The sequence below is a fragment of the Procambarus clarkii genome, chromosome 10 (genome assembly GCF_040958095.1).
Source record: "Procambarus clarkii isolate CNS0578487 chromosome 10, FALCON_Pclarkii_2.0, whole genome shotgun sequence".
NCBI lineage: Eukaryota > Metazoa > Arthropoda > Malacostraca > Decapoda > Cambaridae > Procambarus > Procambarus clarkii.
Genome location: NC_091159.1, coordinates 53,180,375 through 53,197,356, shown reverse-complemented (window position 1 = coordinate 53,197,356; position 16,982 = coordinate 53,180,375). Strand labels below are relative to the sequence as shown.

The following is a 16,982-nucleotide window of genomic DNA, read 5'->3' as shown; positions in this document are numbered from 1 at the left end:
ATTTTATTATAAACAAAGAGTGCAAGACGCCTAGCGAGTCAAAGATTTAACTGAAAAAATTAAAAGTAATTATCAACAAAAGGCACCAAGCCAGGAAGCCTATGTAGCACCATCAAATGTACGGGATATTCGTAGGGCACCAAGTATCACTAGGTATGCCAATAAGAAAACAAAAGCACATAAGGCGAACGATATCGAAGGTCTCAGATTCACCAAGAATGCTATCGAGGATCGGTTGGGAAGCAAGACACATTCTGGAAGTCCGGACATTCAACAGGGATATGCATGACTATAAGAGGGACAATGCAGTTTGGACAATAAGGAGCAGGGCGGCGCTCCATTAAGTGTCCGTTAGTTAAACGAGTATGACCAATACATAACCTCGCCAGAGCTGTTTCCTCCCCGCCAGTTACAGTGATAAGAGCACGCAGTTTGTTACCAGTAACAGACCAATGACCCTGCTAACGGGCAAGGGTCAAGGAACAGCTAACTGGGTAGAAGTCGGAATAGGGGATACTTTTACGGGAGATGGGACAAGTGCGTATAGCCTCCTTAGCAGCAGCGTATGCATGTTCATTTAAGAACACCAATATGGCTGAGAACACAGCAAAATGCCACTCTCTTAAATCTACTGGAGATAAGACACAGCCAATGTTGACTTTTGATTACTACAGGATGGACTGGAGTAAAGGACTCCAGAGCCATGAGGGCACTGAGTCAACAACAAAGGAGGGCTGACACCAAGAAAGCAGATGACAAAGAGCATACAAAATAGTATTAATAAGTTCTGCTGTGAACATGCTAGTCTCTGGAGGCAGGCAACACACACAGGTGTGGTCAGGAAAAACAACAGTAGCCTACCCCGTCTGCAGACTTGGACCCATCGGTGAAGACAGAAATGGAGTGGGAATGTGAAGAAAAGTGTTTGAGGAAGAGGCATTTCAGAACTGTAGGAGGGGTAAAGGCTTTAGACACGCGGGTCAAAGTTGTACAAAATGTAGGAAGGGAGACTCATCATGGGGACACGGATGGAACGACACGAGAAATATTTGAAACACGAATCTAAAGAGAATCTTGTAGGCGAGAACTCTACAGGAACCACAAGAGGGTAAAGGTCAAAGTACGATATAAGCTAGAGTGAAAGTGTTGTAAGGACCATGCAAGGTAGCAAAGACAGCAGCAATCATGGCGATCCTATAGACAGGATGCCAGTTTCAACATACAGGCTTAGGGTAGGAGTCGAACGAAAGGCACCAGAGCTGAGGCGCAACCCAGTATGGTGCAGAGCATCCAGACGGCAAAGAGTAAGAGAAACAGACAAGCAAGTGTGGCAAGCATAGTAAAGCTTAGACAGTACAAGAGGAATGTAAAGAGGAGCATGCACCTATCCACTCACCAAGACGTACTGTATGTAACAAGGCCTCGAAGTAGGTCAAGGACCTTAGAGCATTCAACTCTGAGGTAAGCAATATGGGGTGACCAAGAAAAACGAGTGTCAAAGATTAACCCCAAAAGCTTAGCAGAATCTTTGTACACAAGATGACCATAAAGTGACAAAAAGGGGCAAAGGAATGACCTGCTTCCGAGTAAGTCATGGCACAATTTTTAGTTGCAGAGAACTTTAAGCCATGATTGGTAGCCCAGGACAACACAGCATCAATCGCAAGTTAAAGCCGTCGTTGAAGGAAAGGCCAGTCATCACCCTGATAGTAAAGGGTAAGATCGACAGTGCTGAGAATCCTCAAGGGCCGTGACGAGGATTCGAACCTACGTTGACTTCGTGTAATGAAGCAAGGGCGAAGAGGTAGAACAGCCTATTGACATAGCTCGAGTGCATGGGGGAGTTGTGTAAAACCCTGGTCTGTCTCAGAGGTTGCAGGATCCAAGTAAGTTCAGTAGAATTTCTGGTTTCAACTCTTTTTGACCATGTCGTAGCTCAGTCGATTAAGGCACTGTCTGGGATGCTCTCGGACATATGTTCAAATCCTCGTCACGGCCTTTATGGATTTGTTAATTTGATGCATCACACTACTGTGATTTGTGTGTGTGTAGTGTAGTGTGCTGAGAAGATGCCAGAGGGATGGGAGGAAAGAAGACCATTGAGGGCAACAAGGAAAAGGTAGTGCTCAGAACACTACTTTGGGGTACACCTTTGTATTGCCAAAAAGAGGCAGAGAGAGCAGGACCAAGCCTCACTCTAAAAGAAACAACTAGAGAGGAAACTTTGTAGGAAGAGAGGGAGATTACCACGAAGGCCAAAAGAACGAGTTGGGACAGAATGTAGTATCTCCAGGTGGTGTCGTATGCCTTTTCCAGGTCAAAAAAGGACAGTAACAACGGAGGCCTTTGCAGCAAAAGCAGTACGAACATAGACCAAGTTCACAAAGATATCAGTTGTGCTGCGGCATTTGTGAAAGCCAAATTGAGAAATGGATGTGGTGGTGGTTGTGTTCCAAGTACCCCACCAGACAGACATTGACCATAAGCTCAAAGAGTTTGCAAATGCAACCTGTAAGGGCAATGGGGCAGAAGTCCTTAGGGCATGTCCCTAGAGACCCTGGTTTCTGAATATGAAGAACCACCACCTGGAACCAGTTTTCAGGAATTGGCGATGACTCCCAGATTTGGTTATACAGATTCGGTAAATACCAAAATGCACATGCGGGAGATGAAGCATCTCAATGAATGCCATCCAAGCCCACTGCTGTAGAACCTCAGAGGGCCAGGGCAGACTGAAGTTTGGGAGAGAGAGAGAGGGAGAGAGAAGGGATCGTTATAGGGAAACTGGAGATGGGTGCAAAAGTCTAGGGGAAGAGGATTCAAGAATGGGCTTATGATTAAGGAAAGAGGGAGACGAAAACGGGAGGAAACAGTCGAAAAGTCGGAACTTAGTTTAGTGGCAACTGCCACTGGATCCCCCACAATAGTACCACAGAGGTGAGGGATTGGGGAGACACCTGGAACAAATTTACCCGCTATCTTACAGATTTTCTTCCAGATCTGGGCCAAAGGAGTATTGGACGCAATCGTGGAGACGAGATTTCCAACTCTCACGTTTAGTTGTAAGGATGGTCCTAAAGGCCACTGCACTCGCCTTCCGAAATGAAATGAAAGCGGCAGCCATCTGCCGGCGTCAGTGTTACTTTTTGGATGCCTGCTTACAGCGGACAGCCCGAGCCCAGTCTGCATTTCACCAGGGAATGCATTTCCACATGCTCTGGGAGGTAGAGCGAGCAATAGAGTGGAGGGCAGCGCCAAATATGGTGTCATGAAAAAGGAGGGCTCAAGGGAGAGGTCGGGGAGAGTAGCATGTAGGGCGAAAAGGTTCCAGTCAGCCTTAGCAAACTGCCACTTAGGGAAAGAGAGGGGAAGATGAAAAGAGAAAAAGGTGATAAGGACGGGGAAATCGTCACTCATGAAGATCATCAAGAACCAGCCACGTGAAATCTAAGTAAATATGTTATTAAGCCGGAGATGTTTTCCAACCAATTGTTTTGGTGGCAAGAAGATGGTCACAATATATAAGCTATAAATCCCCCTCTCTCATTCTATCAAATTATGGCACCAAAAATTAAAAAAATTAGAGCAAAATAAATGTAACATTTATGGGAATGGTACCCACAATGGCATTTTGCACGGGTTAAGAGCATTTCCTAGTACACTGTCATAAAACAAGTTTTCAGAGTAGGCAACTTAAAGCTGTGTTTTGTAGCCCAAGACAAAATACTTTTTGAACACAAACTGCAGCCAGAGCTGAAGAATACAAATTTATACATCAAATACTGTAGTGAGATTGTCAATTTAAGATACAATCTATCTAAACCAGCAGCAGAGATTAAACCATTATGGACAAGGATAAGGAGGGACATGCTTAAAACTGCCCTGGGTAAACATCTTCACATTGGCAATAAGAGGCAAGAAAATGATTATAATGCAAACTGATGACAAATCTTTAAAGGAATAATTGCCTTGGTTAAAAAAAAAAAAAAAAAAATAATGGGGCCAATGTATTATAATTCTAGGTAATAGTAGTACACTTTCATTTGATCAAAATTGATGACCATGAACGATTTACCCATAAAACAGTGTCAATGTAGTGTGACAAATGGAAACCAAGTTGGAAGTAACGAGTATTGCTCCAAAAACCACATGAAAGACATGGTTAACAAAAAAAAAAAAAAAAAGTTAATATTCAGCAACTACCCGTGCCCTATATTTGGTTGCAAATGCTGTTTAACCATATGGGCTACATGTTAAAACAGTTTAATCATGTGACCCATAAGCAGTATGAAGCCTGCCACCTTTCTATATGCAGCCAAAGATGCACTCACCACATCCAACTAACACCATTAAGTTAAAAGTACTGCACATGTATTTTCAAAACGGGATGCCATTAGGTCCTGCAGTGGGCTTTTTTCTTCGGGCAATGTAACTAATACCAGTCATATGTAGTTGTTGCATTATAATTATGAAAGGCAGTTATCAGTGCCATATACTTCAATCATAATACCAGAAAAATTAATAAAGTACATCGGGTAGCACTTACCCAGAGAAACGGATATCTTTTGCAAATATAAGTCTAAAGAGTAGTTGCTGAAAGGGTCAGTGAATTATTAGAACCTTACCTTGTGATGGTTCCAAGGATCAACATTCCAGCAGCCCAGATGAAAGCATGCAGGTAAACAAAGAGTTTGTAAAATTGACACCAATAAAAGGAAAAACCAACTGATATCCAAGTTTTGCATTAATCCTGGACAAAGGTGTGTCAGACTACTAAATTACAGGGAAACTAGCTGCGAACAAAAACTACACAGTACTTTGAAAATTTCATTACATTCAAAATGTGTTCAGCAAAACATAAAATATGAATAATGTAATGGAGACGACGTCAGACAATAAATGTACACGAGCACAAAATCTCAATCACAGGCAGGCTGTTACTGATCTCTCAAAAGAAAATCAGAACCATCACAGACTTCATTATCACACAGATGTTCAATGGTTAAGTCAGGGAGTTGTTCAGAAGTGCTTAAATAAAATGAAGGATTCTAACATTTGCTGGAATCCGAACTTCTTCCAAGCTGGGCGTCTACGGCGAACAGCACGGCTAGTCTGAATTCCAACAAGGAATGCAATTGTTCCAAGCAGTAGGAAGTATAGCACGGGAAGCAGTGGAGCGCAGCATAATGCAAGGTTATCTGAAATAGAAGGAATTGAGGAACACACAGAAATGTGTAGTAAATAGAGGGGAAGTGTGTGTAAAGGGATTTCCAGTCTGCTGTCAAAATATCACATGGGTAGAGTGAGAGGTGGTTAATCATGTTAAATAGGGTAATATTTGATATATAAAAAACAAAGAAACCAACCATAGTTTAATTTTTGTATTTATTTATTCCCAAGGTTGACATGTGATGGATGGAGCAAGGAGGAGCTTCAGTGCTTCCAGTCACTCACCGTTTTTAACAACTTTCATAAGTGACCTTCATAATGTGTTCTCCTGCTTAAGCCATCCACTGCCTTACTTTGATCAAGTTTACCAGCACTCCAAATAATTGACACACATCTGAATAATATTGCTGCCTTCAACTATCTTAAATAAATTTTAATTTCTTGAGCAAAGTAATATTGTCACCGAGCAGCTGACCATCTTGTATAAAGCAACCATAATTTTTGAGCCTTTGTAGCAAGATAAGGAATGTCGTTGTTAAGAACATTGAATAACCGATCCTACAACAGGAACAAAAATACCCATCTTCGTATGCGGAAATGGAGGGAGTGGGGACACTGGGTTATAACACTGCAGATCTTGCAAAAATAATAAATTGAACTGTGAGTAAAATTTAATTTTAACAAATATGAGTACTGTAGTTATGAGCTTTACTATTTTCAGGGAAATGTAACTATTGACCATATAATATGATTTCTTTCTTTTTCCAATTGCTATGAACATAAGCAAAATTTTAACATCAACTACCTCAGAAATTAGAAAAACATCTGAAAGATATAAACTTTTATGTATAAAATCATTAAAGTAGTATCACCAAATGAGATGAAACATGCCCATCCTGGGGTGTAACACCTCATAATACTTGGCACAACTCGAATGCTTCATGTGGAAACAAACAATCCTGCCAATCCAGTGGAACTTATGAAAATGTTGCTGTTTCAGCCACATCAAGAGATGAACACTGTCCTACCACAGCTCTCCATCTTTCTCTTTTGATGGCACTTCAATGACCCGTGGCTTGTCAATGATGCGAGCAGTACGATTTCCTTTTTCTACAATACCAATAATCCATGCTTGGTAGCCTTCTTGTTTCTCAATGTCTTTACAATATGCAGCAGCCTGTTCACGAGGCAAGCAGATCAAAAGACCTCCAGACGTTTCAGCACTCAGCCCCTGATTAGAAAATAAATTAAATGTTCAGAATTTATTTAAAGACAATACCTCCATTGACATTCAGTTTATACACAACTTGGGTAACTTATTTACATAGCTAGTATTCCTTTAACGAAATAAAATGGCTGTGACTCGATCGAGTCAGGATTACTTTAGTAGCTAGAATGTGCGTTTATGATGGATTAAGAGCACTGTTTATGTTTTAATGTTAACACTTTCGTTCCTTAGGGACAGAGATTATGTCCAAAATTAAAATATTTGTTAAAATTAAAGTTTTTATCCGATCTTTATGGGACTGGTTTTAAAATGTGCGCCAACGTCTTCCCATTCTACTGCAAACAGAGGTGAAGATTGAAGTGAGAAACTTGAAAAAGAGTAAATACATTTGTGAGCAGGTGTTGCGGGTGTGCCAATGGGTGCTCACTCACAGGTAACGCTTGACCAACTTTCGACTTTGCTGTGGGTGGGGCACGCTGGGCTTTTGGACCTTGTATGCATATATCTGTTGGGAATTCTATTACGAACATTTTGATACCAAAATGAAAGACAGCATGAGAATTGAGGTGACAGAAGTGAAAAGAGTACACACATTTCAGTGTTGCCTCACTCTTGCGGGAAACACCCGGGCCACCTTGGAGTAGTATGGGGCACACACGCCCAGAACGCAAAAGTGTTCATATCTCGATTTGGTAGGTAGTGACATCTTAAGTACTAAGAGTGAAGACATTAGCTACTACAACCTTAACACTTACGTTCAGGGAGTGTACGCCCCAGACTACCTCAAAGTAGCCCGGGCATTTCCCGCGAGAGCGTGGCAACACTGAAATGTGCATACTCTCAAGTTTTATCACCTCAATTTTAGTTGTATGTCATTCATTTTGATATCAAAATGTTCGCAATAGAATTCCCTACAGGAGTACATGCATACAAGATCCAAAAGCCCGGCATGCCACCCGCGCCAAACCCAGAAATCGGCCGAGTGTTGACCATGAGCGAGCAAGAGCAATAAAATGTGTACACACTTTTGTCACGTCAATTCTCGTGCTATGACCCATTTGGGTATCAATTTGTACGCAATAGAATTCCCTACAGAGATATATGCATATATGGTCCAAAAGCCCAGCGCGCCCCACTTGCAGCAAAGCCGAAAGTCAGCCAAGCATTATCCGTGAGCGAGCACCCATTGGCACATCCGCAACACCTGCTCACAAATATATTTACTCTTTCACGTTTCTCACGTTAATGTTCACCTCAGTTTGCAATAGAATGGGAAAACGTTTGCACAAATTTTAAAACCAGTCCCATAAAGATCGGATAAAAACTTAAATTTTAACAAATATTTAAATTTTGGACATCACCTACGTCCCTATCTTGAGATGATTTCGTTTTTTTTTTTTTTTTTTTTTTTTTTTTTTTTTTTTTTTTTTTTTTTTTTTGTGTCCCCGCGGCCCGGTCCTCCACCCCCAGGAAGCAGCCCGTGACAGCTGACTAACACCCAGGTACCTATTTAACTGCTAGGTAACAGGGGCATAGGGTGACAAACTCTACCCATTGTTTCTCGCCGGCGCCTGGGATCGAACCCAGGATCACAAGTCCCGCGTGCTGTCCGCTCGGCTCCCCTAAGGAACATCCGCAGAGTTATTTGTGGACATCATCTGTCTCTAAGCAACGAAAGTGTTAAGAACACAATTTAAAAGTTGTGCTAATAAAGAAGGTGATAATTTTAACAACCAGAACCAAGGAAATGGACATAGTAACAAAATATTATGCATGTTCGAATAAAAAGCAGCAATAAAACAGTTGTTCTGAAATTAGATGAAATGCACATGATTAATAAAATTTTTTTTTTTTTTTAAATATCACTTAACCCTTAAACAGCGTAACACACACATATACGATTGAGGGTCTAGTGCACGATTTTAAATGCCCCATGAGGGATAGGGGCAGCTATAGTCCAGTCAAGGCCAATAGTAAACAGATGCAATCTTGAAAAAAAATTGTGGGTAACATATCCGGATGAGAGAGCCTCGGTGCTGAGTGAGAAACCAAGGCTGGCACACACAGCATGAGCTAACAGCACTGCTGTTCAGCTTGTGAACACAGCATTGCCTAAAAAGTAACAATATATATGAACCTGCTATAATTTGGTGGTGATAGTATTAGAGAAGACCCCTGACTGATAAAAATTACGAAGATTCTGATAATAGCAGGATTGTGGTGATATTTAGCATTGTGCTCTATGGTTGGAGGAGTAATGTTTAGGGAGGGAGATGGCATCATCTTCTGACTGTGTGGCCACCTTTTATTGACTGGACTTATCACCAGCTTAGTGGTTCGCTATGAACTCAAATGTAGATACTTATATATAACGTGTGTATATAGAGTGTAATAACAACAATAGAAGTAGGGAGAAGCCATTTTGGTGAGGGAGGTGCGTCGTCTGCATGACATGTCATGTGTACTGGTGGCTACTATGGTCTTTGAGCACCATACCATCTTATTTGTACAGTTATGGTGAATAAAATGTGTAGATACTTATATATAAATAATGTATGTATATAGTGTAATACCACCACAAACAGTATTGTGGGAGGAGAAATATTAGTGCATCTAGCCTTGAACCAGTGAGGGATTCAGCCACCAGCTGACTGTGTGTAGCTACGTCTTATTGCCTGAACTCACCATACCAGCTTAGATGTACAGGTATGGTGAACAAAACATGTAGGCACTTGTATATAATGTCTGTATATAGTGAATAAAAGCAAAAACAGCATGGTGGGGAGGAGAATGTTGGCGAGCGAGGTGAGGAAGGGAGTGGCAGCCAGTGGCTGGCTGACTGGTGTGTCGCGGCCACTCCTCGTTGCTTTATGGCTCACCATACCAACTTAGTGCTTTGTTATGGTGACCAAAACATGCAGATACTTGTATATAACCTGTGTATATAGTGTAATAACAGCAAAACTGTTGTTTTATGAACATAACTGAATCACTAATTTGCACACCATAATTTTGAGTATCGCGATGGTTCACACATTTTATTATATAAATATATCACACTACACACACACACACTATTGAATAATATTACTGGAAAAACTTAAGGGTCCTCTGGTAGGTTAGGAGGGCAAGAAATTCTCCTAAAGTTTCAAAAGTCATGCAACCCGTTAATTGAAACTTTCCTCTCCTAACTTTTCCGAGTAAGCCGGAGGACTCGGACAGAAAATGGGACAGTACATCACTTATGTGAGCCGATTTCATTTCAAATTACATTTATTTTTAGCCACAGCGCGCATATGAGCGAAAAGCGACTATTTTTAAGAGGATGGGTTGTGTGATGATCTGTGATCTTGCAGTGTGGAAATATAATGGTCAGTGGAAGTGAAGACGATTTAATTTTCATAGTTTACTATCCTTTCTATGACTGTTTCCCACACCACTATGAAAGTACTGCATGACAATATATGCATCCTAAGACCTTGAGCCAGTAAATCAATTGGTCACTGAAGTATCAAAAAAATATCTTACACAATACCTGCAACAGATGAAACATGTTGCCACATGCTTTAGCAACAGCAGCCATCTTGGCTATGATTGGGAGATTGTGGATAACAAACGAGACTTCATTTTTCTGATTCTTAGCCAAGTTTTGTGCATGACCCAGCAGACCAAATCCTGTTACATCTGTAGCACCATGAGCATTGTATTTGTGCATTAACCTAGCAGCTGAAATGGAGAAAGTAATGGTTAGAAATAGTGTTCTATTTCAATAACTTTAATGTCCTATATTCGAAGTAAGAAAATGGCAGTAAGCCAGACTGTTGGAAAGGTTATTTTTAATGTGCTGTTAAACAAAATTGTATATACAATGTAGTTATTATTTACCAACACATATCTAAAATACATTAATTTTAGAACATTATAAAAATTTTAATCATGGCATTATGCATTGGGGTGGAGCTAGAAATATTTTTACAACAAATCAAGTTAATTTCTGGTTGCATGACCTTTCCCCATTCCTTGTACATTCTTAATATTTCATCAGAAATTGTGTGCGACACTGCCATAAATATATAAACTCACTGTTACTGAAACATACTCTAAGCAATGCATTTATAAATAAAACACTTGTACCAGTTCTATTAAGGCGAGCCATTGAATCCATGGCTCTTTGGTAAGCTTTGCGGACATCCTCTTCTGACACAACCAACTTGATGCGGTTCCATCTCTCTGGCTGGTCCAACCACTGGTGTGCATTGACAGCAACTTGAGTTCCAAGAGGTTTGGTGAGTACCAGGACATCGCCGACTACAGCACAATCTGGCCTGAGAGAATAAAAACAATGTACTAAACCTATACTTTAAGGGCCACATTGAGAAAAAAAAAGTATAGTAACAATACAAACACACTCTACATCCTGGGATGGAGATCTGTATGCTCTCCAGAGATTACTTACTCCCTAAACTGGTACAAGTATCAAGTTAAATTAAAACTTATCTTCAAAAGTTCTTGGCACGTGTATAAATTGTATAGCAGAAAATTTTCAGAGGGCCTTTGACAAATTAGCAATCATACGAAGACAACACTAAATGTGGGAGAAACATTTTTGTTCAAAATATAAACGGTTTAAGACAAAGGCTCGGGTAAGTTCATAACATGATTATCACATACAGTACAGTATTGTCTTCCAGATATAATAAACAAGCTTGTAACAATGTACAGACTTACACAATAAATTCGTTGGGTTGACAGACGGTTGTAGCAACACCACCTATAGTACACCAAGGATTCATCACAGTTTGACCACCCGTTACAGAGGTGTTTGCTTCTAATGCAGCATCCTGGTAAACAAAAGTGTGCATTAACTAAATAAACCGAGTAATACTCAATTCTTGAGGCAGTAACAATATAAACTCTAGAGAAACTCAAAGAAACTCCTATTTATATCAAATTTATTTAAAAGCATAGTAAAGCAATATAGTGATCCATGTAACCAACATTTTTAGAAAACTGAAATGTTCAAACAATGTCTCCTGGTTATCTGACCCAATTGGACTGTCAGATAGTCCAAAGAGAGCAATTAAGTGGGAGATCATACAAAAAAGTCTGGTCTGGTTAATGCCTATCATTTTATATATTTATAGTCTACAGATTATTATCAACACAGTCCAGAAAATTTCCAGATTCAGAATCTTATCTAAATAGCATCATTCAATTTTATTTTATCAATGTTATTAGTGAATTTACAACAGCTGATGTTATCTAAAAGAACGGGAAGAGATATAGACTTTCAATCATCCTATACCATTTTCATGTGGTTTTGGTATTGGTCAGCTACATGTAAATGTAATGTAAAAGTCTTACCTTAAAGCCTCTCATCATGAGAGGAATAACAACATCTCTTTCTTTTTCAGTCATCTTGGTTGAGACTCCCAACATTAGCATATTGTCACAGTCTGTCACTCCCATAGCAAACAGGTCACTTAACACATTAGCGCAGGAAATTTTTCCTAAAAAGTATCAAATAAATCATATTATAACAAAACACAATAAATACTAAGCTTCTTAAAGGTTGAGAGTATTTATTACTCCATAAAACTATTCATTTACATTTTTTAATTAAAAGTGCTAGAAAGTTTATAGTAATACTGAAAGTAATGCTGTATATTATATTTTACACACACACACGACAAAGTGCTGGGAAGATGGGACTCAATGAGCGTAGTTCTCATCTTTGAACTACATTTACAGAATGTTGGACTTGTTACTAGGAGTACCTGGTAGCACCTACTTTTTTTTCTTTCCACATCCACTATTACCATCTTCCCATACTACCTTCATCTTCCATTCTAACATTTAATTTGCTAGATGAATTTGAGTGAGGAATTTTCTTTTAATTTAGCAAGATTCAAATTGGTAAAATTTGCTATTTAATGCAAAGGGAGAACATGGGATTCAACCCTGACTACTCTATGTGGATTCTGGCTGCCTACTTGGGAATGAATAAATACATAAATTATATATACTGTATATATATATATATTCATTGTAAAATACGTACAGGGTAGCCATGTGTATTACATAATTTTACAAGAGCTTTTAACCATCTTGGGGCCTTTAGTAGCAGAATATTGACGAGAGATGCAGAGAAAGTTCTATACACCCAGCCAATGAGAAACTGGAAGCAGGGGTAGGAGGAAGGCAGCTTGATCAAAAGAAACACATGGACGATCCGAGTAAACACACAGTCAACAGCAGGAAACAAAGAATTTCGAAGTTGGACAGAAGCGAAGAAGGAAGAACTAACAAGGAAGAAAAAGCAAAAATATACTAAAGGAACCCTAGAAGAATTGCTGCCATGCCCCAATAAAAAAAAAATTATACAGGTATATATATATATATATATACACACACACACACACACACACTGTATGGGCTCCCTTATCCGAATTCCTCTAAACTGAACATTTTGATTACCCAGCCAAAATCGCAGTCAGATCATTTTCTGCCAAACTTCATATTCAGACAGAAATCCGCATAACCAGAAGTTAGATTATGTAAATTTTCAAGAGCTTCACATTTCAAGATTGACAGTATCAGACAAGAAGATAAACTACAACAAGGCAAGCTAGTGTTTCTCTTTTAAATTACATTTTTTATTTGTAAAGTGTAGAAATTTGAAATGATGTTTGTGGTACAAAAAATTGTGAATATGGTAATTTTTGGACTTCTCTTTTAAGAATTCTGTTCATCTGGATATCTGGCTTATCCGGTATAACTAAGAAATAACTATCCGGAAATTATTATCCGGAAATAACTAAGATTTTAAACTGTATAAAACAAACTACCAGTATATATACTTGCCCATCATATAAGGATCATCAACCAAAGGATAGAAGAAATCTGTGGTTTGCACAAGGGAGAGACCACCGTGACGAAGAGGAGTTACGCTGGCATCCATACCAATTCCTAGAAACACACAAAAATAATAATGTTGAGGCAGGAATGACCAACAGTTATATCATATGCACTATATCTACAAGAATATATTTTTATATTCCATGGGGTTGAGAGTCAGGAAAAAAAAAAACCTAAGTAGCAGGAAAAATTTCATGATAAAGTACTCAAAATTACTTTCCATTAATTATGACTATTTTCATTAAATCTTCCATACTAGACCTATCCAACATCAAATAGAATCAGCAGTGAGGCACGTCAATGATTGGGCTAGTACAACTCAAACCGAACTTATTGGAATATAACTTGCCACTGAATTTTTAAGACAATAATACAGTGACTTGCAGAGTGCACTCTGGACACTGAACACGCATAGTAGTAACATCCAGAAAATAGTCAGTGATATTCGAATGAATATTTTAGCTGCTAAAGAAAACAGATTTGAAAGTAAACTTCTTTGGATATCATCACATATTGGCATCTCAAAGCATGACACTGTTTATATGCTTGCAAAGACAGCCTGTAGAAAACCAGTAGTAGAAATTGATAAGGGGCGTTTCATTAGCAGTGACAAAGAGAATACTTAAATATCCAATGAAAATCTTATTGACCTAACAATTCACAAAGACCTGAAAGTTGTAGCATTACAATAAATATCGTGAGACATTCACATATGGGACTAATAGGGCAAGAACTCGGCAATATGATGTTATAGTGGCCAGAATACACCTGGGATATAGACGTATCTAGCAGCTCTCTCAAAACCCAAATGTCGAATACACAACGTGTCAACGTTGTGAAAATGAAAACATGCACTGCCTTGAACATTATATTGTAGAATGTCCTATATTGACTGACTTTTGCTCTCCTGGGCTGAGGTATGCTGAACTCTGTAATACTATAAGAATACTGAAACATTGATATATTGGACTTGTACCCAAGATTGACCATATAATGTATCAAATTATACAATGTATGTAATGTAAACCTGAGCTTGTAAAAGCATCTTAATCACCTTCGGTGGTTAAGTGCTTAATTAATAACACACTAGTTTTTACAGCAGCAATCTTACCTTGTCAGAGTAAGAGACAAATATGTATATACAGTATATGTATGCATGTGTATACAGGATATATGGATGCTAGTCAAAATTGCATTTCACCTTTGTAAATGCACATTAATGACTATAAAAAACATCAAACACTTTATGCAGGGCAGACAAATCTGTATTTATGTATGTAAGTTAGATTAGCATTTTAAAAACACTACAATCACCTTCTGTGGTTGATTATCAATATATCCCTGAACTATATGTTTAACAGATCTCTCACCCTGTCCATGGAGGACAGAAGAAAATGTACTGTATATATGCTGCTTAGCATTGTAAACGTGTGGCCACATCTGTGGTAGAAAATATATTTATAAAAAATTATATATTATACAATATGCGCGCACACACAGTATATAGCATTAGTACAACTATACTCTTTAACCACTGCACTGCGCCGTATGACAAATGCTGTTTTGAGTTGTCTTTTTTTTTAATTAGGCTATATTTTAATGATTTTTAAGGTTTTCATCACTGTTTTGAAATGAGAATAGTCGAATTTAGAAACATTGACATTAACTTTACCTGAACATTTATAAAAACAAAATTATGTCCTTATCAATTGCACTATGAAGTTTTTGCTAAAAACAGGTGCGCAGTGCAGGGGGTTAAAGCAACCAGTTTCACATTTAAAAAAAAAAAAAAAAAAAAATTCTTATTCCACCATGGTACTGCAGATGAATAGTTTAGTTCTCCATGTGGGAGGAACCCTTAACCCAAGTTATGGGTTTCAATGCCAGTAGGCACCTGTGTGACCACAGAGAGGAGGCAATGCTTGTTGGCACCTGTTTGACCCCAGAAGGGTTTTGGTAGCAATGCCAGTGGGCACCAGTGTGACCTCAGAGGGGGAGGCAATGCCTGTGGGCACCTGTGTGACCCCAAAAAGGGGGAGGGGAGGCCAATGCCAGTGGGCACTGGTGTGACCCCAGAGAGGAGACAATGCCAGTGGGCACTTGCGACCAAATAAAGCCAGTGTAGAGCAAGGTGGGCTCCAAGAGAGGGGCCATGCATGGTGGTACATGTAGGCCCCAAAGGAGCAGTGCTCTGTGGCCCACGTGCGGGGGCCCCGAGGGAGAGCCTGAGCATGGTGGCCCATGTGCGGGGCCCCGGAGGGAGAGCCCGAGCATGGTGGCCCACGTGCGGGGGCCCCGAGGGAGAGCCTGAGCATGGTGGCCCACGTGCGGGGGCCCCGAGGGAGAGCCTGAGCATGGTGGCCCACGTGCGGGGGCCCCGAGGGAGAGCCTGAGCATGGTGGCCCACGTGCGGGGGCCCCGAGGGAGAGCCTGAGCATGGTGGCCCACGTGCGGGGGGCCCCGAGGGAGAGCCCGAGCATGGTGGCCCACGTGCGGGGCCCGCTGGCAGACCTGCTCAACCCCGTTGAAACATCTTTTCCGCTAACAACGACAATGTGACCTATCCTGACACCATCTGTCGGTACACATGCTAATTTAATGAAATTATATTAAATACAGAGTAGGAATACTACTAACATTAAGATATTGGCAGGTGAAAGGTGTCAATATAGGCGGGGTGTCGGGGTGTGGGAGCGTGTCATCTTGGCCCGGGGGGACCACTAATGAAAGTTCTAAGGCGATAAAGAGCTAATTACGTGATAATTAAGGACACCTAAGTGTTGGAGGCCGTAAATCGCAGTTTGACATTTGTTTAAGACGGGAGATTTGAAGTGTGGCGGGAGTGTTGCGGGGGGCGGGGTGGAGGGCCACTCACCAATGTGTGTGATGGGCATGTGCATGAAGTGTGCTGTGTGGTCGTGCTCGTGGCCCGTCCCATCGTCCTGCAGCCCCTCCAGCAGGCGCGTCAGCACCTCCTGGGGGACCTTGCACCCTCATCCTTTCAGGTCGGCGAATCGTGTCAGTCGGAAGTTAGCGTCCAACTCGTGGGCTACAGGATTGAACGGTCGTCGAATGGTGAGGGTTTGCGGCGTGGCCCCTAACTCGAGCTGCGCTGCCGCCGCTAGGGCGTCTTGCGGCACTTGTGTCGGCTCGATATACACTTCCATCACTGTCGCACTGTAGGGCTTTGAGCAGATGAGCGAGTCTGTCGCCTGGAGACGAGCCGGTACCCCTGCAGTTTCTCCGACACCCTCAAAATGGCGACTCCCCGACCACTGGATTCCGCCAGGTCCCGGATGATGCGCACCCCAATGGCGGGCGGTGATTGGTGGGTTGGGTGTGTGACGTCACGGCGGGGAGCGGCTCGTGTTGGGCTGGGGAGCGGGGAGGACAGCCGCCGCTGCAGGGATGGGGAAGCCAGACCTCTTACTCTGCCTCATATATCTCACAACAACACAATGTCATGCATAATCATCACTCTGGCCGTCAAGGCTGCGTATTCAACCTTGCCTGCTTTGGTTCTACTTAGACAACTTCGCTTTTTATTGCTCGTATAGCGACACAATAGTGGTGGTGCGATAAGATGTCGAACCTTGAGTTATACAAGATGATAATCGCTTCCTTCATGGATAATGTTGGATAACAATTCCCTTACTAGTATATTAAA

General features: G+C 40.8%; 1 pseudogene; it reads right to left on the bottom strand.

The window, feature by feature from the left end:
• Positions 1 to 4,814: 4,814 nt before the first annotated feature.
• Positions 4,815 to 16,611, bottom strand: LOC123774969 (inactive selenide, water dikinase-like protein; annotated as a pseudogene).
• Between the last annotated feature and the right edge of the window lie 371 nt (positions 16,612 to 16,982).